Below are 25477 nucleotides of genomic sequence, written 5' to 3' on the forward strand. Positions count from 1 at the left end.
CACAACAAATGCTTAGCACTACCCTCTGATGAGCCTAAACTGCTCGGCCACGCTACCACAAATAAACATTTAGTGTTATCAGTTGTGCCTCCATAAACCTAATAACGGTTGCCTGGACTCTTTACACAGTGTACCTCGTTTTGCTCCACTATATAAAGAGCCAGCGTCCTAAACATACCGTTGCAACTACTTGGTAGATTATATCCAGTACTCCACATATAAATATCATCTTTGTCAGTCTCCGTTATATCACTTTATGTTTCTACACTTAAATGTTCTGTAATTAAGGTATCCAGATCTCAATCTTACTTTTAAGTATTTATTTCTTAAGTTATTATTAACCCTTTGCGCGTGTCGGACAGCCGGGAGGCGTCCTAACACCCACCCACGGGGGAAGCCCTGGCTCTCCCCCCGTGGGCCGCAGGGGGAAGTCCGTCCGCTTCCCCCCCCCCCCGCCACGTCATCTAATGACGTCAGAAGTCGAGGCGCTCTGATGTCATTAAAGGATACCGGAATGTGCTGGAAGCCATTTGCTTCCAGTGCGTCCGGAGGATAGGAGGAGAGTTTCTCCTCGGGGAGGTTGTTTAAAAAGGCATCGGAGGAAAGGAAATGGTTTTCCTTTCCTCCGATGCCTTTTTAAGCATTCCTGCTGCATGATCGCGCATGGTGCAGATTGTATTAAAAAAAAAAAAGTGTGCCCACTAGGCCACAAGGGATTTTTTTTAAAAATAGGTTGTTGGGAGCGGCCCCTTAAGCAAGAGCTGTTTCCCTTTGGGAATCATTTATTTTGTCCGTTTCTGCCCCCTTGTGGGCAGATCGGCCTTGTTATTCTAGGCCCGAAGCCATTAGACACCAGGGATTATTTTAGTGTTGTTGGGGAGCGGCCCCTTGGGCAAGGGTCGCTTCCCTTTGGGGTTCATTTATTTGGCCATTTCTGCCCCCCTTGGGGCAGATCGGCCTTGTTATTTTAGGGCCTTCTGCCACAAGGGGAGCAAAAGCCATTAGACACCAGGGATTGTTTTAGTGTTGTTGGGGAGCGGCCCCTTGGGCAAGAGTCACTCCCATTTGGGGAGCATTTATTTGGGCCGGTTCTGCCCCCCCCCCCCCCCCCCCCCGGGAGGGCAGATCGGCCCAAATAAAAAAATCATTTTATTGTATGCCCACTAGGCCACCAGGAATTGTTTTAGTGTTGTTGGGAGCGTCCCTTGGGCAACGGTCGCTCCACTTTATGGGGTGATTATTGTGGCCGTTTCGGCCCCCTTTGGGGGCAGATCGGCCATATGTTTTCAGGCCCATCTGTCCCCTAGGGGGGCAGAAGTCACTAGACACCAGGGCTTTTTAAATGTTGGTGTTGGGGAGTGACCCCTTGGGCAAGGGTTGCTCCCCCTTTATGAGGGTAAATTTATTGGCTGTTTTTGCTCTGCGTGAGGGCAGATCGGCCTTATGCTTTTAGGCCCACCTACCACCTTTGCTTGGCTGGTGGATAGTGTGTGGACTAGTGCATTTTTGCATATGTGATTGTAATGTTTTATTCCTCCTCTTTATTCTATTTCAAAGCTTTTGATTCTTGTTTGCGGTTTCGGCAGTGGTTGATCTTCAGTTTTGTGTATTTGCATTTTTTTGGTAAGAAAAACATTTGTGTAGTGTTTACTCCAAATGAGTATTAATGTCATGCATGAATGCATTTTTTGTAAGTGGTGTCATAATAGCAGCATATTTAGTTTTGACATTCTTTGTGATGTGTTTTGCGTTGTCTTATGTGTAATTTTCTTTTCTTTTTCTTTTTTAGGTCTCGCAGACCTGCGTTGCAGCGCGCAAGCGTTGCTCGCTCTGCGAGGCTTTTTGTAATCGGGATATTTCAGAAGTGGAGTTTAAGCATCGCCCATCTTTTAGATCGGCTGGCGTCATCGTCTATGGTAAATGCTGCCTTTTTATCGTAAATGAGGCTTTTTAGTCCCTCCTTGTTACCGTCCTGTTTCCTTTTGGCCCCGCCCACCCGGACTGGATCGTTTACTTGCGGCATTACACCCACGTTCTCCATAAGTCAGTAAGCACTTTTTTTTTTATTTGCAGCGTGGTCCTCTTTTACTTTAGGGACCGCGCTTGTTTATTTAATTGATTTGCCGCTTATTTAATTATTTTTCAGTGCGAGCCTGCGGCCGCGCTTGCAGTTTATTTAATTATTATGCCGCACTTGCCACTTTCACTTTTGCAGCCGTGCTTGTTATTTCCATTGCAGGGCTTGACTGAAGGCCAATCGCAAAACGTTGTGATTTTGAAATACTCTTGCTTTAGACATTTTGGGCTCACGGCCTTCGAAGTCAGTCTGAGGGTGCCTAACTGCAAACACCCAAGTCTCACGGTATTTTAAAAGATTTGTAAACATTTGTTGGCGGTCTGCTACTTTTAATGTCTTTAATTGGACCCTCCCCTTTATCTGAAGCGTGCATTGATGCACCGACTTAAGGGTATCTTAAAGGCCTTTTTCTGCGAGGATATCTTGGGCTGGTGCCCTTTGACCGTTGTTGATCCCATCTGAGTTACACTTTTAAAGTTATCATTCATAAATAGCCGTTTCAGGAGTGAACGTGTTGCAAGAGCCGTGGGTTCCCCACACTGGAAAAATGCTTGATATGTAGATAGTACCATTATATTACACAGGATAGACAGTTCCATAACGTGTGCCAGGTTCAGCCCAAACTAGCATATATTTTATTGGAGTGAAGTCTGATGCCTCAGCGAGCAGTCTTCACCTAATGCTGCCCCTCTCACTGTGCACCACATGTTCTTGGGAACGTCCATGCTTCCTCACGATAGAGGCGCGTCTCGGGCTAATGCTTGCGGTGGACGCTTCCTGCCTGCACCTGTGTCCCTTTAAAGCACTGTCTTGGAATGTAAACAGCTCTTTTGTACAACTGGCTGACGCCTGGAGGCCGGGCCTGCCCCCAGATTTTTCTCAGCAACATGTTTAAGCCGCAGGGGGCTGGTGCCTACCAGACTTCCTCAGGTGTGACATGTTTTTATCGTCCTTTATAAAGGTCTCCCCTTGCGATGCACAACCTTTCAGTCTGGTGTAATGTGGGGGGAACTACACTTGGGATGGTTCTAATACTTCTTTATGCTTTATGGCACAATATTCTCTGAATCACAACCCATAGGCAGACCACTTAAATTTTCACAGCTTCGGTTGGTTTTAAGCAATACTGTAATCGTAACTATTGGGATGACTGGAGACCCCCAGAGTGGGTGGGTGGAGCCTCATCAGGAGGATCCAGGTTGGGGAGAGAAGCCCTTTGCAGCATAGCCAATCCTAGAATTGTGTTCCTGTGCACAGAGCCAAAAGGACAGCCACTTATCCCCCCCCCCCACCCCCAGTTCTCCTGGGCACACTTCCGCCCACCTCCTTCTGCATAGCTCAAACCAATCTAACGGGCAGCAGAGTCCTGTACAGGGTAATTAAATTTCACAGTAGATGGCTATCTGTCTCTCTGAAACATGTGCTTCAGTGCACTTAATTGCGAGGCTGAAGCCCCACATGGCTTCCAAATTGTTCTTTCCAAGCTCTATGGTTTAAGAACAAGCATTTGCAATGCAATAGGTCTCACATTTACGAGAGTTTGATCTATTGGCATTGTAAGTGACAATGCTTTTTATTTATGTTTTGGTTTTTTAAACCTAAATAAAAGGCATTGCCATTTACAGTGCCAATAGCTTAAACTCTCGTAAAAGCGAGACCTATTGCATTGCAAATGCTTGTTAATGGGATATTGTTGGTTCTTACTGTGTCTGTGCAGAGTAGGTGGTGGTGAGTCTAGCTGCTTCTGGCAAGTGATCTTTATTAGTAAGGATTATGGCTAGCCATAGAATTACTGCGCAGCAGGTGATTGGTATGCTTTTTGAATCTTCCTCTGAGCAGGATTATGAGACTGTGCGGCTGAGGGAGAGGAGGGAGTGCAAGATTCTGGCAGTGATTTTTCTGTCCATGAGGAATCATCTGATGATGAAGCTACTCTCAGTGAGGATGAAGCTACTCTGAGTGGGATGAAGTGCCTGTTTTAGAGGAGGACACTGATGTGCCGATGGTGCAGGAACAGACATTGGAATTGCATCCTGAGGCTGCGAGGCTTCCTACTGGAAGTGCTGGACTCTGGGTTGATCCAAACATGGTGCAGCCGGTGTTGCGTGCCTTTAGTGGTGATGCAGGGTGTAGAATGGATTGTGAATTTTTTTGCCTCTACAGTTTTTTCAGTTGTTTATGGATGATGTATTTTTGGCTGACATTGTTGAGCAGACTAGTTTGTATGCTGAACAGTTTTTGAGGGACAACAGTGCCAGACTTAGGCCCCGCTCTAGAGCTACCCGGTGGACTCCAATAAATCTGGATGAGATGAAGAAGTTTTTGGGTTTTACTTTATTGATGGGCTTGATAAGGAAGCTGTACTTGGCTTCATATTGGTCTACGAGTCCCTTGATGGCAACAGCCATATTTCCTGCAATAATGAGTTGTGACCGGTATTTACTTTTGCTTCGGATGCTGCATTTTGTTGATAATGCTTTGGCATTGTCAAGAGATCACCCTGACTGTGACTGTCTTTTTAAGATTCGGCCTGTTCTGGTTCACTTTGTAGATAGATTTTCAGAGATCTATACTCCAGGGAAAGAAATAGCCGTTGATTAATCTTTGTTCCTGGTCAAGGGCCGTTTGTTTTTTAGGCAGTCTGTTCCTAGCAAGAGGGCACATTATGGAATTAAGATGTATATGTTGTCTGTGAGTAGGACAGGATAGGTCTATAATTTCCGTGTGTAAACTGGTAGGGATTCCACTATTGACCTCCCTTGTTGTCCGTCCACTTTTAGAGTTTCAGAGAAAATTGTGTGGGAACTTGCTAGAGGACGGTTTAACAGAGGTCACCATTTGTACCTTGATAACGTCGACACTGCTGTGCAATTGTTTAAGGAATGGTTCAAAGTGGACACTTTTGCTTGTGGCACAATCCGCACTAACCGTAAAGGTTATCCAATAGAGCTTGTTTGCAAAACGCTTCAGAGGGGACAGTGCAGTGCCTTGCATAGTGAGGAACTGCTAGCTGTGAAATTTGTGGACCGGAGGAATGTGTACATGCTGACTACCATCCATGGAGAGTACTTCACCTGTGACTGTTTGGGGTCAGGTTGCTGAAGTGCGCAAACCTGTGTGCATTGTAGACTACAATAAGCACATGGGTGGTGTCGCTAGAGTAGATCAGAGGTTGGAACCTTACACTGCTGTTCGTAAGGTTTACATTTGGTATAAGAAGTTGGCCATTCATCTCTTCAATTAGAAACTTTTAATGCTTTTGTTGTGTTCAAGGAGTGTTCTCCTGCGTCAAAGATGACTTTTGTTCAGTTTCAGGAGTTTGTGATAGGCAGCCTTGTTGTAGTGGAACAGGCAAGTGTTCCTAGAGTGGTGGAGGATGTGGCTAGATTGAAAGATCGCTACTTTCCTGATTTAATTCCTCCCACGCCCAAAAAAAACCAATCCCTTTAAGAGATGTAGAGTCTGTTTGCAAAGAGGTATACGGAAGGAGAGTTGTATGCACTGTTCTGATTGTCCTCCTAATCCTGGGCTGTGTGCTAACATGTTTCAGATTGTATCACACTCAAAAGAGTTTTTGGGAGCAACCGTGAGTCTAATAGTGTACTGCCTGGTCTGTATGGTTTTATATAGTTGTTGTTCAGTTTCACGGTTGGCATTAGAATGATGTCTTTAGTTACTGCTGCTGTTTTTGTAGTTATAGTTTTGTATCTAGTTGCAATTGGTTTGGGTTTTCTTTCTTGTTAAAAAAAATTTGCTGACGGTGTGCGTGGACTGGTGCTTGGCTGGCAGTGTGCGTGGACTGGCGCTTGGCTGTCAGTGGGCGTGGGCTGGCGCTTGGCTGGCAGTGTGCGTGGGCTGGCGCTTGGCTGGCAGTGTGGGTGGGCTGGCGCTTGGCTGGCAGTGTATGAGAAGTGACTAGCTGCTGGTCATTACACACACTGTTGGTCAAACGCCACTGCAGACACTATGTCAACCACCAGGCGGTGTGATTGCATTGTCAGTCATGTGGGCGTATGAAAGTGATGGGTCCTTGAATGGCGCTGTCTGTTGATGTGAATGTTGTGATGTCCTGGGCCTACCGGCTGGCGGTGTGGATGGTCTTGTGTGTGACGAATGAAAGGTGTGTGAATGGCCTGTAAAGAGGATGGCGCCATGCCGTGGCTTTACAGCTCACAAGCTGTGAGTCATTGGTTCAGGTTTTTAAACTTTTAAATATTAACAGTGCATTTCCTTTTTGTGAAATCTTTCTTTAATAGAATTTTACGCTCTCAACCTTCACTCACCCTCTTGCCAAATCCAACTAGTATGTGTGAGTGCTTAAGGAATTGTTCATTTTGAAGTAATATTTGTCTTTTCTGTCTCTCTCTGCTAGGGTGTACATTGTCTCCACATTGTCTGTGGATGTGAGTGTTGTAATGTGCTGGGGCCGCAGCTGGTGGTGTGAAAGTGTGTGTCAAGTATGAAAGGTGTGTGAATGGCCTGTAAAGAGGTTGGTGCCTTGTCGTGGCTTTACAGCGGACGAGCTGTGAATCATTGGTTCAGGTTTTTAACCCTTTAATTATTAACAGTGCATTTCCTTTTTGTGAAATCTCTCGTTAATAAAATATACATTTCAAACCTTTCACTCACCCTCGTGCCAGATCCAACCAGTATGTGTGTGTACTTGAGGGAACAGATGGATAGGCAGTCATATTTGTCTTTCTGGTCTAAGGTGTAGTCTGTCTCTAGGGAAAATGTACCAAGTTTAGATATTTCTGTAAAGTAAAAAAAAAATGAGAAGTGCTGGGTGGTGTGCCTCTCATGGATCCGGGTGATCCAGAGGCGGGTGGGCGTGTGTAGATCTGCAGCTCTACATGCCAAGAACAGATGCATACTAGTAAGTAGCATTTGCCGTTCGAGGCATATGAGCTGCAGATTACACACTGTGCATAGATTATATAGCAGTTCCCAACCTTAGCGGCGACCACCGGTATCTGTTGCAGTGGTTTGAAACAATGTTTTGAGTACAGCCTGGCCCACACTAGCTTGTTGCTTAGCTTGCACATCTACACGATAGTGCTTAGTGAAAGTGTGCGGTGTTGACCATGTAGCTGCTTTGCAGATATCATCTAAGGGGATATTCCCTAAAAATGCCATGGAAGCCCCTATTTTACGTGTAGAGTGGGCTTTAGGGGGACAGATAGTGTTCGTTTTGCCTTGTGGTAGCAAATCTGAATGCATTTGACAATCCATCTAGCTATCCCAGATTTGGAGATGGGGTTGCCTTTATGTGGTGCTGAGAAGGAAACAAACAGTTGTTTTGTCTTACGAAAGGGTTGTGTTCTTTGGATGTAGTAGAGTAAGGCTCGTTTCACATCTAATGTGTGGAGAGCTCTTTCTGCAACGGTTTGTGGTTGTGAGAAGAATACGGGTAGTTCCACAGATTGGTTGAGGTGAAAAGGAGAAATGACTTTAGGGAGGAATTTTGGATTAGTATGGAGAACCACTTTGTTATGGTGCACTTGCAGAAATGGTTCATAAATGGTGAGTGCTTGTATTTCGCTGACCCTTCTGAGAGAAGTGATGGCTACAAGAAAAGGCAGTTTTCCATGTTAGGAATTGAAGTTCACATTTGTGTAGAGGTTCAAAGGGAGGCCCCATTGGTCTGGTGAGAACGATGTTTAGGTTCCACACAGGTGAGGGTGGCACTCTTGGGGAAATTATTCTTTTGAGGCCTTCCATGAAGGCTTTTATGGCAGGCACTCGAAAGAGAGATAGATGTTGCCTGTTTTGTAGATAAGCTGCAATGGCTGCAAGGTGCAGTCTAATAGACGTGTAGGCTAGATTGCATCATTGTAGATGTAGTAAATAGCGTATGATGTTTTGAATGGACACATCGAGGGGATTGAAGTTATTATTGTGACAATAGATCACAAAACATTTCCACTTGGCTGCGTAGCAAGCTCTAGTGGTAGGTCGTCTTGCTTCTTTAATGATGTTCATACAGTCAGGGGTAAGATTTAGGTAACCGAATTCTAAGATTTCAGGAGCCAGATCGCAAGGTTGAGCTGAGCTGGGTCCGGGTGCCTGATCTCTTCATGGTTCTGGGTTAAGAGGCGTGGAGAGAGGTGTAATTTTTGGTGCGGTACTACAGATAGTTCCAGCAGTGTGGTGTACCCCGGTTGTCTGGCCCAAGTTGGAGCTACTAGGATGAGAGTGAGGGAGTGTTGTTGTAGTTTGCGCACCACTAATGGAATGAGTGGGAGAGGTGGAAAAGCGTACGCAAATCTGCCTGACCAGTTCATCCATATCGCATTGCCTTTGGACAATGGGTGTGGATATCTGGCGGCGAAGCTTGGGCATTTGGCGTTTTCGTGGATGGCGAAGAGGTCTATCTGTGGATGCCCCCGGATCTGAAAGTACGGGTGAAGAACTTGTGGATGGAGTTCCCACTCGTGGATCTGTTTGTCTGCTCAGCAGATCTGCCATAGTCTTTTGGACTCCTGGGACATGTTTGGCTATGAGAAAGATGTTTTGGGGTATGGCCCATGTCCATATGCTCTGTGCTAGGTGAGAGCTGCAGAGAGTGTGTGCCGCCTTGTTTTTGTATATAGTACATGGCTGCCATGTTGTCGGTGAGGACTAAGACGGCCTTGCCTGAGACATGCGTTTGAAAGGCTTTTAGGGCTAAGAAGATGGCTAGTAACTCTAGATGGTTGATGTGGAGCAACTTTTGTTGAGGCGTCTACCTGCCCTGCATGGTGTGATGTAGTATGTGAGCTCCCCAGCCGGAGAGCGATGCGTCCTTTGTCAGTACTATTTGAGGAACAGGTTCCAGGAACGGTCGCACTTTGGAAAGGTTTGTGGGGGTCCACCACTGCAGAGAGCGATGGGCACGACCGTCTCCCAACACCAGATCTGTTAATTGACCCTGGGCTTGGTTCCATTGGCGCGCTAAGCACTCTTGGAGAGGACGCATCTGGAGTCTTGCGTGAGGCACTATGAATATGCAAGAGGCCATCATTCCTATAAGTTGCATGAACACTCGAGCTGGAAGATCGTGTTTTGGCTGAAATTTGGCGCGGAGAGCCTGAATGCTTGCTATCCTGGCAGGACTGGGATAGGCTAGCGCTTTTGCGGTGTCTATGGTGGCACCAAGGTATTGTGTTACGCGAGATGTTTGCAGATGGGACTTCATGTGATTTACTGTAAAGCCCAGGTCGTGAAGTAGATGGATAGTGGCGTGAGTGCGTTGTACACACTGGTTGTATGAGTTGGCCTTTATGAGCCAGTCATCGAGGTATGGGAAGACATGGATGTGTGGTCTTCGCGGGTGTGCTGCCACTACCGCTAGGCACTTGGTAAACACCCGTGGGGCTGTGGTGACTCTGAAGGGGAGCACCTTGAATTGATAGTGTTGACCGTCCACTACAAATCTGAGAAACTTCCTGTGAGCGATGTGAACAGGAATGTGGAAATAGGCGTCCTTGAGGTCTAAGGTGGCCAGAAAGTCGTGTTGGGAGAGCAGTGGAAGTACCTGTTGAAGCGTGACCATATGAAAATGGTCTGAGTGTATGTAGTGATTTAGGGGTCTGAGGTCTAGGATGGGATTGAGAGTGTCGTCCCTTTTTGGTATGAGAAAATATAGGGAGTAAACTCCCATATTTTGTTGCTGGGTAGGAATTAGTTCTATCGCATTCTTTTGTAGGAGGGAGTTTACCTCCTGCTTTAGTAATGCGAAATGTTCTTGTGACATTGGGCGTTGTTTGGGTGGAATGTTTGGGGGGTAGATGTTAGTTCGAAGCAATAGCCTGACCAAATTATTTGTAATACCCATTTGTCTGAGGTGATGGTAGTCCAGACAGGAAGGACATTTTGGAGTCTGCCCCGACCGGAGTGGGATGGTCTGGGGGGAGCAGGGGGAAGTCATTGAGTAGGGGTGGAGGCAGAGCGGGAGGTGTTTGTCTTGCCTCTGCCTTTATTATTGTTGCCCCTGTAGATGCCTCTTTGGTAACCCCTTGTAAAGGTGGATTGGGTAGGGGCTTTATAGGAAGTAGAAGCGGTGTCAGAGGAGTAGCCTCTGGAGGTGCTTCGAAAGGAAGACCGGTGAAAGGAGCGCCTGGGACGATGCGATTGTAAGGCTCCCATAGACTTCGCTGTATCTGTGTCTTTCTTCATTTTTTCTAGGGCCTCATCAACTTTTGGGCCGAACAGATGATCCTGGTCAAAAGGGTGGTTCAGGATGGAAGCTTGCACCTCTGGTTTGAAACCTGAACTTCGCAGCCAGGCATGCAGACGGAGGAGGACGCTGGTGTTAATTGCCCTAGAGGCGATGTCAGCTGCCTCTAGCGAATGGAAGTGTTGGTGATAGTTTTACCCTCCTGGATTAACTCATTGGCTCTATTTTTATATTTGTCAGGGAGGTGTTGCATGATGGCTTCTAGTTCATCATAATGTGCCCTGTCGTATCGTGCCAAAAGCGCTTGTGTGTTTGCGATGCGCCATATGTTGGCAGCCTGGGATGCAGTGTGCTTGCCAGATGCAGAGTTTGGGCTCCTTATCAGGTGGTGGTGCCTCGCCTGATGCTTGGGAGTTTGCACGCTTTCTTGCAGTAGACATTACTAGGGAATCTAGTGGTGCTGGCCCTCTGATGTAGGTGGGGTCTGTAGGGGCGGCCTTATATTTTTTGTCTATGCGAGGGTTGATGACCCTGGCTCTGACTGGATCCTTAAAGACCTCGGTGCGTGCTTGATAACGCCTCTGAGCATGGGCAGGATGGAAGTGGCCCTGTATGCTGTGTCGAAGGTATCTAGGAGGAAGTCGTCCTCCACGGGGTCAGTATGGAGATCCACTCCGTGGTAATATGCAGCCCTCTGGAGTAGGTGGTTAAACCCCATTGAGTCTTCTGGAGGAGATGGTCTCAAGGGAAGAGATCATCCTGCGGGACATTAGGGATGTCTGGAATGTTATAATCATCCCATGGGTCTGGGGAGCCCGTAGGAGTGGGGTCCCCTGTGGGTTGGTCATGTGGCTCGTCCCCTGTGTCATGATAGACATCATCATCGTCATCATCTGGATAAAGTGTGGGGGAATGATGAGGTGGGGGAGGAGAAGGAGGAGGCGGAGGAGTTGGTGGAGGAGGTAGAGGGGGTGATGGGATCCTCAAAGAGGAGGTAGCAAAGTCTTTCCTCTTTGGAGGTGGAGCTGGGGCAGGCTTGTCCAGCGCTCTCTTTTTGATGCTGAGCATCAAAAGTCCAGTCTTAGGGTCCTGGTTAGACTTGGGGGTCTCCAGTTGGCACAAGTATGTACTTGTGACAAATAGGGACCCTCTCCTCTAGTCAGGGTAAGGGGGTACACTCCTAAAATAACCCCTGCTCACCCCCTTGGTAGCTTGGTACGAGCACACAGGCTAATCTCAGAGGCAGTGTGTAAAGCATTTGTGAACACATACAGTAATCAAGTGACAACACTACAGATGGACACCACACAGGTTTTATATAAAAAATAAGTACTCTTTATATAGATTTACCACAAGACCATTAATCGACAAAAATACACAATACTGTTACTTTAGATGGTAGAATTTTGCTTAGTTCTCTTAAGTTCTTAAATGCGACACTTTAAGGCAATGTACCTTTTAGATGCGACACGCAGGGCAACAAAAGTGTTGCAACGATGTTGATGCAATGAAGTTTTTGGTGCAAAGAAATAAAGACATGAAGATCTTCTAGATGCAGAACGCTTCTCCGATGTTGCGAGAAGACTCGACTCGATGGTTCAGCTGCAGCGGCGACACCCTTTACACGATGCGACGACAGCAGCCTTGGCAGCGACACTCTTCTCCGACGTTGCGAGACGCTTCCGCTCGATGCGATGTTGCAGCGGCGACACCCCTTGCGACACGCATTCCCTCAGAAGGCCCAACAACAGCAGCAGGCACTTCCAAAGAACTCTGGTGAGCTGGGGGGTGAAGTCTGTTGTTCCTGAGACTTCAGCAGGAGGCAAGCTCTTTTCCAAGCCCTTGGAGATCCTTCACAAGTTGAGCAAAAGTACACACAAAGTTCCTTTCTCCCCTCTTTGGCAGTAAGGCAACCACTGCAGGCCAATCCCCCAGGTTCAGGGATAGTTTCCTCCTCAGCTTCTTCTGGTTCCTCCCTCAGCAGAGGTTCTTCTTATTTTCCCAAAGTGATCTAAATTCTTGGGATCAGGGTCCCAATATTTATACCCAGAAATCATTTGTCCTCTGAAGGCAGAGGGGCCTTTGCCCAGTCCAAACCAGTTCCTGAGCACTCTGTTTACCAGACTTCTCCTTTCCTTTCACAGTGCAGGGCAGAAACATTAGACGCCCTGTTGGACTTGGCCCTTCTGGCAGGTTCACCCCTGAACTTTTTGCTTTTTATTGGCGACTTGGTGTGGTGATTTCTTGGTTTCTGCGCACTTTCCCTGTGTCCCAGGGTAAAGTGCGTGCGCGCTCTGAGTGCATGTGGTGAGATAGGCCTGCCCTCCCATAGGAATGCATGGGGAATGTATGTGTCCCTAGTAGTTCCTGATGCGTGTGGTGTGCAGGCCCGAGTTTGGTATGTGCGGACTCGTGGGAGTGAATGCTGCGCGATGATGTGTGCGGCGTGCATGTACCTAGTGTGGAAGTGCCACTTCTGGAAGTGGGCACTTCTGTGTGCAGTGTGTCTGTCGCGTGATTGGCTGGTCATGTCATGTGACGGGCTAGGGATTCCCCAGAGTCAGGATGAGTCACCCAGTGGTGAATGGGGAGATCAGCAGCTAGATGGGTGGGAGGAGTACACCTGGGTCCTGAATAGGACAGGGTTTTCCACACACAATGCTGGCCCCGCCCCCTGCGGTGCGACTGACGACCCTAGCCCTGCCAATGAATAGAGTGAGGGGCTGAGCACATCAAGGGTGCTCCCCAACCAGCTGCGACTGGTTTTCCCCCTCACCCTGAACCCAGAACAAAGGGGTTCGCTGTATAAAAATGGGGCTGTGTCCCCACAGAAACTGTTCTCTTTTTGGATCCTGACAGGGGGGGGCTTGCTGCTGGTGGGGCCCAGGAGGGACCGCCATGGGGGCTACCTCCCTGCTGGAGGGCCCTGTGTGCTGGCCCCTGGGCCCTACCTTGCCCCCTGGATGCCCTCAGGACCTTGGGGACCTTTTTGCTGGTCCTTTTGCTTTACCAAGGCTTGTTAGCCTGCCAAGCGCCCTGAGAGCGCGTGGGCCTCGCAGAACGGCGCTGCACGACGAGCGAGGAGGAAATCCCCAGCCTAGGGATTCCCCCATGGTGTGTGCCTTGCGGGTGCCCACCCCGCGTATTTGGTTGCTTAGGGTGCGCAGGTGCCCACCCTGCGTCTTCGTTTTTGTTTCCTGGTCGGTGCGGGAGCCCACCCCGCACACTTGTGACATCGCGGGTGCCTACACCGCTTTGTTAGGGAAGTGAAATCCCTAGCGGGTGCCCACCCCGCCAGGGACCTGGCCGCTGTCTTTATTTTATCCTGAAGCGGGTGCCCACCCCGCCAGGGACTGTGTGATTAATCCACGGGAGCCTACCCCGTATTCCTGCCACCGGGAACACCGGGCCGCCGCGCTGCCTGCGGCGACCCGGAAGGTGTCAGGGAAACCCTGATTGTGGGCGGAGCTTTTGGTGACGCGCCCCCCGGAAGTAGACGGGCCTCCCGTGAGCTGGGGGAGACCCGGGATACTGCCAAAGAGAGGCGGGAGCCCACCCCGCTCTCCCGACCAGAGAAGCCTCCAGGCGGGGCTCCTGTGCGGAAGGTGGAGCCCCGCGTGTCCCTGCCTGATTTGGAGGAGTACAGGAGCCCACCCCCTTCTCCCAAAGCAGACAGGAGAAAGTCCCGGGTCCCAGGAGGGGGCCCGGGCGAAGGCAAGTGAGCGCGGTGACTGCCCCACCGCCGTAAAGGAGGCGCCGCATGCCGAGAAGAGGGCCCACGCGCAGCTGCCAGAGTCCGGTGAGTGGGGCTCCAAGCTGACCTTGTTGAGGCCGCATTGCTTGTTTAAGAGCCGGTTGAGGCTCCAACGCGGGGCGCATTATTGTTTAGAGCCTGCGAGGCTCAGGGGGCATTTCTTCAGTGATAGAGCGGCCCCAGATGGCAGCGGGCCGCTCCCACCTTGCCCCACAGAGTTGTTCAGAGCCGCGGAGGCTCTAGGGGGCATTTCTTGTTGTAGAGCCCAGAGGGGCTCAGGGGGCCACGAGGATTGGGTATTCAGAGCCCTGGAAGGCTCCAACGTTGGCCCCAGCGTCTTCCCAGCTGCCCAGCACTTAGTGGGCAGCTGCAACGTTTAGGTTGTGGCCTTTACGCTTTTGGGCTTGCGCACCTGGCGCAGCCTTGCTGGACATAGGGCGTCCTAGCCCTGACAAGGCCAGTTGGCCTATGGACTGCCACAGGTTGTGGCTTATATGAGTTCTTGCGCAAATGTGTTTTCCTTCCCTACACCTCTGAATGTGTTGCGATGCATCATGTGTAATGTGTGTTTACCCCTACAGGTATTGTGATACTTAGGTGGTTGTTTGTTTTCTCCTAGTACAGGTGGTGCTAGTGAGAGCCCCTGCTTACTCTGTGCCTTCCCCAGCTGCGCAGCACTTAGTGCCAGCTGCAGCGTTTAGGCCCGGCTTTGTCCCCAGCTGCCCAGCAAGTAGTGGGCAGCTGCTACGTTTAGGTTCTGGTGCGTCCTGGACCCTAATGTGATTGAGGTGTTATTGCGATTCATGCTAATGTGCTTTTGGGTGCTAGGAAATGTATTGTGTATAGCATGTTTTGCGCACCCTGTGTCTGATACCTCTAGATAGGATTTCTGCCTAGGAGGTTGTTTTACCTTGTTTAGGTTGATGGTAGGGAGAATGTACTTCCCTGTGTTATGTACGCCCCTAGTGTAGGTATACTTAGGTGGCTAGGTCTAAGGCGTTAGACTTGCGAGAATTGCATAAGGTGATTTATGCCCCTGTGATGGATGCAGGATAGGTTTTATACCTGATGCTAGTGTGATGACGCTGAGGTCATTATTGCGCCAGTGAGACTGGTTGTGTTCTACAGTTACTTTGTGTTATGTTCTACGTTTACTATTGGTGATTTGTGCTATGTTCTAAGTGCTAATCCCTGGCAGTGGTCCATGTGGCCCTGTCCCCTGTATATATAATCCCTTGTAAATTCTGCCCGTGCCTGTTGGCACATTGTAGAGTGTGTGTTTTTATCTAATGTGTTGTGTATAATACAAAGGCTATTTTTATAGAATACCTTGTGTGGAGCTTCCTTTGTGGTGGGCCTTGGGTGTTGTTGCTGGGTGCGCGCGCAAACGCTTTACACATCGCCTCAGGGATAAGCCTGTCTGCTCGTGCCAAGCTACCAAGGGGGTGAGCAGGGGTTATCTTTGGCGTGTAACTTCCTTGCCCTGACTAGAGTGGTGGTTTCTGTCTGGCTTTGGCGCAAGCCCTAGCCAACCAGAAATCGCCATTTCTAACACGCCCCACAGGAGGTGGAGCCAGCATTGTGGAAGGCAAGTACAGCCCTGGAGCACTTTGTTGACAGGATTCCTTCTCTTCATTCACTGTGCAGGGCAGAGACATCAACTGCTCCCCAGGAGGTGGAGCCAGCATTGTGGAAGGCAGGCACAGCCCTATTCAGGTCCCAGGTGCAACTCCTCCCACCCATCTGGATGCAGATCTCTCTATTCGCCAATGGGACACCTCACCCTGTCTCCTGGAATTCCCCAGCCCTGTCACTCAAACTCCAGACAAAGGAATACACAGCCTAGCAGAGGCAGGTTTGAATAGTTAGACAAGAAAATGCCTACTTTCTTGTCTATGGGTGTGTACGTTTTATTATTTGTTTTATTATGTTTTTGCCTCATTTTTATTTCATTCCACTTTTTATTTCATTACACTTTATATTTTATATTTATTTTTATTTTTTCTGGTTATATATAATGTATGTTTATTTCTGGCAATTCTGATCTCTCGATCATTGTAGTCCTATTTTCATGTTCATTGCCTCAGTTATCGCGTAACGTGTTTGCCTTTGGCGCGCTGTGGCGTCAGTTGGTTTGCATACCTTGTACTGTCTGAAAAGGGAAACTCCAATTGTCTTCATTGCTTCAGCCGTCGCGTCAGGGTATTTCTTTGGTGTCAGACTGCACGCGTAACCGGTACTGTTTGAAAAGGGCGATTCCGAGAGGCTCCGCATATTTAACTGGTAAGGTACTTTATCGTCCTTGACCTTGTTGGCTGCCATATTCTCGTTTTATTCTTTTATTTCACTTCTATTTTATAGCTGTTTTTCTTTCACTTGCAGGCATTTATTTGTGGTTTCCTTTGAAGTCGAGCACTGTTCACCGTTTCCGCCTTCAGGTGCTGGTAAGCAGGTTTGCTCTTGCTTTGTCGCATTGGTGTATTCACATGGTTGGAATTTTTTCACTTAATTTTTTCACTTAACTTGTTATGTGATCATTTTGACAGCTTTCGCTCGGAGCCCGTCGGCTTTGGTTTTCTGACAATATGTTTATACATTTTTGTCGACAGGTACGTGTAATTGATGTGGCACTGTTCAGCTCTTTTTCGCTTTTCCTTTCGGGTTTGAGGTTGGAAGCTGCGGCATTCTCTGACACGTTTTTAGCTCCTAGGCACATTTGGATTGAAGACACTGGGCATTCTTTTCTCTTTCTCCTTGTCAGTGTCTGGATGTATGTGGGTCTTTTTCATGTAGGTTGCACATCTAATCTTATTCTCATTTCACTTTTATCTCTTTGAGCATGGTTTAGTAAAGGCAGTGCTTTTTGTTACCTTATGCAGTTTAGTTTCTTTTGTCTGACCGCTTGAACCTATTTGTCAGTCTGTATGTTATTTATGACAACCAGCAGATAGTTTTGAATGCTTAAATTCGCATATTTACTTGCTTCAGATTCCCCTGATGAAGGGCGGTTTTCAGCCCGAAATGCATTGGGATTTATGAAGTCTTTGTATGCTGTATACAAGCCATTTCTTTTGCGCATCATTGGATTTAATTTATGACGATTCTGAATTAAAACAGACTTTGATGCATTTTTGTTTCCTGAAAATCCTTTGAAACTTTATGTACACTTTTAAACATTGATACATCGTTTGGATTACTGATGTTACAGTTTTTTATTGAAAACGAACTTTGTTAACCTTGTGATTACTTTTGGTACACCTTTTTGGTGACATTATTGTAGCGCACTAGATTACCTAGATACATTTCCAGGTATTTTGCTTTCCTTACTTTCTAAAAGTGGCATTTTCAAACACAGAATGTTAAAACCAACTTCACTAAAACATGTATTTTATCATCCTGAGTTCAGGCATACTAAATTCGAATTTCTACCATGTTCTCTGATTCAGTTAGGATTATAAGATGTAATAACCAAACTGCCCATTCTGGCCTATGGAGAACAGGTAGCCTTGCAATAGTGGAAAACGAAAATGGCTGTAATTCACTATTAGAACATGCCACACACACCAGGGCATGTCCTACCTTATCCTTACAATGCACCCTGCCCTTGGGCCTACCATAGGGGTGTCTGATATGAAGAACAGGGAAGGTTTAGGGACTGGCAAGTGGGTGCACTTGCCCAGTCAGCATGACAGTACCAGACTGCACACAGGCTCTGCAGTGGCAGACCTTAGGCACGTTTGCAGGCTGCTTCTGTGGGTGGCACAACCAGTGCTGCAAGCCCACCAGCAGTATTTGGATTACAAGCCCTGGGCATTCCTGGTGCACTGTACTAGGGTCTGACAGGTAAACCAAACCAACCAATCATGGAATCACAAATTATACATTAATTTACAATAGGGAGAGCATAAGCACTTTAGCACTGGTCAGCAGTGGTAAAGTGCCCAGAGTAATCAAATAGCCAACAACAGGTCAGAAAAAATATAGGAGGAAGGCAAAAAGTTCAGGGATGACCCTGCAAAAAAGGGCCAAGTCCAACAGTCCTCGACCAGTGTTTTTTGCAATGGATCAGGCCTAAATAGTTCTTCAGTGAGTGGCCGATCCGTCGGGGTCGTAGGTTTTTTAGCCTTGGAGTCTGCATCAGTTCGGTGTTTTGAACCGTGCGGTTTCAGAATGGCAGGTTGTTTACTCGGCTCCGAGATGACTTGCGACAGCGAGGTGTGGGTGTCGATGGCTCTGTTTTTTGGTCGGCTACGGGGACGGTGTTGGTACCGAGGAGCTTGTGCTTGTTTTCGGCCCCGAGTGCTTTGGGGTGGAGCTCGGTGCCGAGGAGGCCATTTTCTTTTTCTGGCGTCGGTGCGGAGGAGTGTTTTTCGGCACCGATGGCAGGCTGGCTCGAGCCCGAGCTGCCGGAAGGCTTGATAGGCTTCTTTACCGGGCCCGAAGGCGCGGTGTGGGAAGCAATGTCCTTGGTCGTGCCTAGGCCCGAGGGCGAAGGCGTAACCAGAGCCTTTTTGGATGCCATGGAGGGTGTGGGGTGGGTGTGGATGTTGGTACTCACGACCCTCTGTGCCGGAGTGATGTCCTCGACATCTGAGTCGTCGGCCTCGGAGGCGTTGACGAGGCCCTCTTCGGTGTGCTGTCCTTCTGGAGCGTCGACGCCTTCAGTGAAGATGTCGTCTGGGATCGCCGTCGACGAGTGTGCCATAGTTCTTCTCGCCCTTCGGTTTTGAATGGTTTTCTTGGACCGGAAGGATTTGCACGCCGGACAGTCTTGAGCCTCGTGTTCAGTGGAGAGGCATAGGTTGCATACCTCATGGAGATCGGTGTGGGGAAATTTGGACCCACATCAAGGACACTTTTTGAATGGAGTCCTTTCCATCAGCCAGGACCGGAGCTTGGGTAGGCCCGAAGCTCTTCGTCGACGACCGGAATCAAAAACTTGGATCGATGAGAGCCGCGTCGAGTGTGGAGATCGCGATCGAAAACAATACCGCGAAAAGGGGGAAGGATTGCGCGCCGATGGAAGAACTGGAAACAGTTCGGAACCAGAGCGCGAAGATCACATCCGAGCACGATGGCGGAAAAAAACAATCTGAGGATGGAGCCGAAGCCCATGCGCAATACGATTCAAGGGAGGAGTCACAGACCTTGTGACTTCCAAAGACTTTCCAAGAGGAAACACAACTGCAAACATCCGGGCCCAACAACAGATGGCGATCTATGCTCAGTGTGTAATCTGCAGCTCATACGCCTCGAACTCACATTTTTCTCAAATTTCTGTGAGGGAAAGTTCTGGAATCTGCATGGATCCCAAAAAATCCTACCACCCAGCGTTCCCCCAGGTCTACAGATAGAAATGGTACCTCACTCGCGTGGGTGGGTCAAGTACCCGCGACAGGCAAGGGCCCAAAACCTATTGAGGAGACATCAAAATTACCTATCACAAAACAACCTGGTTTTGCAAGCGGGTGCCCTGGGTTTTTGGCCCTGGGCTCGGCGGCCGTCTTGGGAAACTACCAAACCCACACATTTCTGAAAACTAGACACCCGGGGGAGTTAAGCGAGGTATGGCTTGCATGGATCCCCCAACGTTTTCCTACCCAGAACCCCTGCAAACAACAAAATTAGCTGAAAAAAACGTATTTTCCACATATTATTGTGTGTGTGAGAAGTTGGCATGGTATATCCTGTCAATTAATTAAAGTGGGCACCTTGACGAGTCCAAGCAACCCCTTATGGTTATAGGTTAAAGACAACCTTTATTGAAAGCTATCCTAGTGGTAGCTACGGAGAGCAGCCTTCAGGCTAAGTCTTGAAGGAATGTAAAGCAGCTTATTTTACCAGTCTAAAATCTCTTGAATGACCCAATGATAGGACAACCACACCAGGTATATATTTAAAATGTATGTATTTAAGATAAAACACACCATTCTAGTCTCTTTATAAGGCTGGAGTTCTAAGTACTTAAGTTACAAGTCAGTATTCAACAGTAAAAGCACAAATACACGTTTGGGCCCTAGGGGCGTACCAAACCATATACCAATAAAGTGGTATAAGAACCACGACTGAACTAGACACAAGGCCTAGAGCCTTTAGAAGTATTTATGCCCCAAGGAACCACCCAAGGTAGTGACGTAGGGGACCCACGTCAGGACGCATGCGTTTCCAACTGCGACTTTCCCCATAGAAGTCAACGGCGGTTTGCGCCTGTGTTCTAACACTTAGAACACAGGCGCAAACCGCCGTTGACTTCTATGGGGAAAGTCGCGGTTGGAAAATTACAAGTTAAGGACACTTGGAGGATGACTACAAGCAAACCCTTTTGGACTTAGAGGTGTCTAGGGCCAACACCCACGGGTCACGGACGTTGTTTTCAATGGAAGTTGGCAAAGACGTGCTGCTGCCGTGAAGAAGAGAAGTGTCCGAAGAGATCCAAGCCTGGATCGAGGATAGAAGGAACCTGAAAGCAGAGGGGGCAGAGTCTGGGTCACTTACCAGTGATCAGGGGCACGATAGTCCAATGCCCACAAATGTCGTGTGCTTCAGGTGAGTTGACGGGTGTCTTGAATCTTCAGCCACGAGGTCCAGGAGGTGTCGACGATGACCAGGAGCTGGATTCGAGCTGTCCCACGAAGTCTGTCGAGTGCTGTGGTGTCGGCGACCAGAATGGACCCAACAAGCCTTGGCAACGGCAAGTCAAGTGGAAATAGAAGAAAGACGTCGTTGCAGACCAGCAAGGTCTGGGGGACTCACCCAGCGAGGGTAAGTCAGGGCACGTCTGGCGCAACCAGGAAAGCCCAAGCAGAAAAGGAGTTGCCTTCGTGGGGACCCACTAGCGAACGGGCTAGCGATCACGAAGGAACCTCGACCAGTCGTACTGGAAAATGGCCCACGGGTCACTCGTGGAGTGGAGGCCAGAGATCTTTGGTGCTGTAGGTGCCCAAGGATGGGGCTACTTGGAGCCCAAAGCACAAATTCGAGGAAGACCAGGAAGATGATGTACCGGCAAAAGTTCACGGTGTCCAGGGGTCACGGTTCCACGTCACCCACGATAGCCACGGGCCTCAGCTTTGCTGTGGACTCAGGGTAGCCTCGGGGAAGTCTGGAAATCCACCTCTGGTGATGCAAAGACTTCGGCGTCCGGCGGGAGCTTCAGAGTTGCAGACCGGACAGTTGCTTCTTTGGTGCCTGCCAAGCAGGGGAGTCACTCCTTGACCCCAAGGGAGATTTCTTCCGTCTTCTCGTTGAAATAGAAAGTCGAAGGTCCAGGATATATGTTGCAGAGTTTCGTCCAGGGTAATCTAAAGTCTCAAGGACTGGGTTTCTATACTTATACCTAGATAGGGGGTTGGATATACTCTGCGGACTCACCTATGGGAGGGTTTGGTAAGAGGGGTGGTTACACCCATTTCCTTTGTCCAGTTTCACGCCAGAGCAGGGGCAGGTAGCCCCTGCAACCGGTTTGAACTGGACTATGCACAGGGACACCAAGTGTTCCCCCAGTGCAGAACTTGAAAGCACCAGAGAGTGCACCCGCCCAGCCCCAATACACATCTGCCTGTCTGGGGAAGTGGTTACACCTCCCTGGGACAGGAAACCTATTGTCCAGGCCTCCCCTGCCGGAGTTTCGGTCAGCAGCAGGAGGCCAGACCCGTGTCTGTGGCAGTGGCATCCAGTTTGTGATGCCAGGGCTCTAGAAAGTCTTTACTGGGTAGACCAGTGTGAACATGTCTCTCCCTCTAGAAGGGTGGCATGCTACCCCGGCCGCCAGAACTGGCGGGGGGTTGGGTAGTATTCCAAAGTGTTCGACACCAAACACAACATGTTTCTGTACAGCCAGTCCAAAGTTAGCATTTACCGCAAGGTTATAATGCACTTCAGAGTATATGGTCAGGCTGCACCACAAACCGCATCAGAGGAGGTACTCCGAACGCTGCAGAGGGGCTCTGCTCATGCAGGGGCACCCTCTCACATAAAAACCAAGCACTCTGCCTTCAGGATTGTTAAGGCCTGCCATAGGAGTGACTTATAGGTTTTATATGTGTGTGCAATGGTAGTGATATAGGTAGCCTATACCAAAGTCATGGGTGCATGCACCACCTTACCCAGGCTGCAGTAGCAGATCTGTGGTGTCATTTTGGAGTGCTTCCCAGGGGTGGCATAATACATGCTTCAGCCCCTGGTAGGCCACTGAGGTACCTATGCCCTAGGTACATAGTATACCATATACTAGGGGCTTACAAGGCACTCCAGAATCCAATTAGAGATGTACCTAATGTACATGGAAACCATTTTAGAGAGGAAGCAACTAGGCTGGGGTCCTGATTAGCAGGGCCACAGCCAGACTAAGGTCGAAAAACAGTGAAACACCAGCAAAAAGTGGGGGTACCCATGTGAAGCAGATCCTACTCTCCTACACAACCCCCCCCCAACGCAGGGACATTAAACTAACCTTGACCAGTTGAATCTTCATGTTCTAAGTGGAAATACCTAGAGAGTCCATCTGCATTGGCATGGTTACTCCCAGGTCTATGTTCCACTTTAAAGTCCATCCCCTGTAGGGAAATGGACCACCTAAGCAGTTTGGGGTTTTCACCCTTCATTTGTTTTAGCCATAAGAGGGGCTTATGGTCTGTCTGAACAAGGAAGTGAGTACCAAACAAGCATGGCCTCAACTTCTTCAGAGCCCAAACCACAGCAAAGGCCTCCCTCTCAATGGCTGACCAACGTTTCTCTCTAGGGGTCAGTCTTCTGCTTATGAAAGCTACTGGCTTATCCTGACCTTCATCATTCAATTGTGACAGTACAGCCCCTACCCCCAATTCAGATGCATCTGTTTGGACAATGAACTTCTTGGAGTAATCAGGACTCTGTAGAATGGGAGCAGTGCACATGGCCTGCTTCAGGTCATCAAATGCCTTTTGACAGCTAGCTGTCCACTGAGCCTTTTGGGGCATTTTCTTAGAAGTTAAGTCATTCAGGGGTGTCACTATTGATCCATACCCCTTGACAAATCTCCTATAGTACCCAGTCAGGCCTAAGAAGGCTCTCACCTGAGTCTGGGTGGTTGGAGCAACCCAGTCCATGATGGTCTGGATTTTGTTTTGCAGTGGTTGAACCTGGCCTCCACCTACAAGGTGGCCCAGGTACACAACCTGACTCTGCCCTATCTGGCACTTGGTGGCCTAGATAGTGAGGCCTACCTTTTGCAGGGCCTCCAAAACATTCCTTAGGTGGACCAGGTGATCCTCCCAGGTGGAGCTAAAGACAGCAATATCATCTAGATAAGCTGCATTGTAGGCTTCCAGACCTGTGAGAACTGTATTCACCAACCTTTGGAAAGTGGCAGGTGCATTCTTCAAACCAAAGGGCATCACCACAAATTGGTAATGCCCACTTGGGGTCGAAAATGCTGTTTATGGCTTTGCATCATCAGCTAGTCTGATCTGCCAGTAGCCAGCTGTCAAGTCAAATGTGCTAAGGTACTTGGCTGAGGCCAAAGTATCTATAAGCTCATCTGCCCTTGGAATTGGATGGGCATCAGTCCTAGTGACTGCATTGAGACCCCTGTAGTCCACACAAAACCTCATCTCTCTTTTCCCACCACTGGTGTGAGGTTTTGGCAAAAGGACCACTGGAATAGCCCAAGAGCTATCTGAGGGTTCAATAACTCCCAAATCCAACATTTTCTGGACTTCTGTCATGGTCAGGTTGCCTATAAATCTTATTTTGAATAGGCAGACTGTCCCCAGTGTCCACTTCATGAGTGCACCAGGTAGTCTGACTTGGAGTCAGAGAAAACATGTTTTTGAACTGATTGAGCACCTGTCTGCAATCAGTTTGCTGCTGGGCAGTAAGGATGCCAGCCAAGGCCACACCATCAACTGACCCATCATCAGGGTTCTGTGAGAGGAGGTCAGGGAGTAGGTCACTCTCTTCCTCCTGTCCCTCATCAGTAGCCATGAGCAAGCCCATTTGAGCCCTGTCTACATATGGATTTAGCCTGTTGACATGGAGAACCCTGTGGGGACTCCTGGGAGTTCCTAGGTCTACTAAATAAGTAACCTCTCCCTTCTGTTCAACAATAGTGTGGCGTCCACTCCACTTGTCTTGGAGAGCTGTTGAGGCCACAGGCTTCAACACCCACACTTTCTGTCCTGGCTGGTAAACAGTCAGTACAGCCTTTCTGTCATGCCAGGCTTTTTGCAGTTCCTGGCTAGCCTCTAGGTTTTTAGTTGCCTTTTTCATGTACTCAGCCATCCTGGAGCGGAGACCAAGTACGCAGTCCACTATGTCTTGCTTTGGGGGCTTGAGCTGTAAATCCCGTCCTTCCTTCACCAAACACAATGGACCCCTGACAGGGTGACCAAACAAAAGTTCAAAGGGGCTGTAGCCAACCCCCTTTTGTGGCACCTCCCTGTATGCAAACAAAAGGCAGGGCAAGAGAATGTCCCATCTTCGCCTGAGCTTTTCTGGGAGCCCTTTTATCATACCCCTTAAGGTTTTGTTGAACCTTTCAACCAAAACATTGCATTGTGGGTGATACGGGGTGGTGAACTTGTAAGTCACTCCACACTCCTTCCACATTGCCCTTAAGTAACCAGACAAAGTTTGTACCTCTGTCTGATCCTACCTGCTTAGGAGAACCCACTCTTGCCACCACAAGTGCTGTAGTGGTCCTAAGGGGAACATTTGTATTTTTTGTATTTTGTTTATTGTTTCAATTAACTAAAATTGTTAACAAAAGAAAAAGGCTGGTTGGAGCGCACTCCGTCCAGACACTTTTTTAAGTTTAGATAAAACATGGTCATTTCATTTAACAAAACTGTTAATCATATATTAAACATAATCATTTCTTTAAAACATTCTGGTAGTTGCTACTTTAAGAAAAGGTGGGACCGCAAGATCCAGACTACAGTTTGTCTCTAGTCTTTAGCTGAGTCGTTAAGTAACAGAACTTTCACCTTGTGGGCAAATTTCGCTAATCTTGCTAGTTCCATTGGGTACTCCAGTTTGAAGAGAAGTTTCATGACATCTATGCAGGTACGTGTCCCATATTTTAAAAACAAGGGTTTCAATAAAGTGTGACGTGCATGATTCAAACTACGACATGTGCAGACCATGTGGGCCATGGATTCCTCATGCTGGTGGCACAATCTGCAAGTAGTGACTACCTCTAATGTTTTCCAACGGCTGCTGATGTCTTATCGGTAGTACCATCAATCTCACAAACAAAATTTGCTTTAAAATTGACTTGTTCAAGGCGGAGTCAAGGTATGGCTGGCTCAGTTTATCGTGGAAGGAACTGGCGAATAGCCTGATGTTGCTGCTGGAGGACTCTAGTTCCTTCAAGTCCTCTTCCTTTGATAGCAATCTAACTTGTTTCTTTAAAATGTTTTTTAAAATTCCGGGTTGATAAATAAAATCCTGCCAATTGGACAAGTCAAGGTGCAATTCAGTACAAGCAGTTAGCAGGCCATTTGCCCAC

At 48.4% G+C, this 25477-nt stretch overlaps 1 protein-coding gene across 8 annotated transcripts in view; it reads right to left on the reverse strand.

Moving 5' to 3' along the window:
- LOC146871735 (zinc finger CCCH domain-containing protein 11A-like) overlaps window positions 1-25477 on the reverse strand; it is a 310767-nt gene that overhangs the window by 57552 nt on the left and 227738 nt on the right. The window lies entirely within an intron of this gene.

The sequence above is a fragment of the Triturus cristatus genome, chromosome 1_1, assembly GCF_964204655.1.
Source record: "Triturus cristatus chromosome 1_1, aTriCri1.1, whole genome shotgun sequence".
In the NCBI taxonomy this organism is placed as follows: domain Eukaryota; kingdom Metazoa; phylum Chordata; class Amphibia; order Caudata; family Salamandridae; genus Triturus; species Triturus cristatus.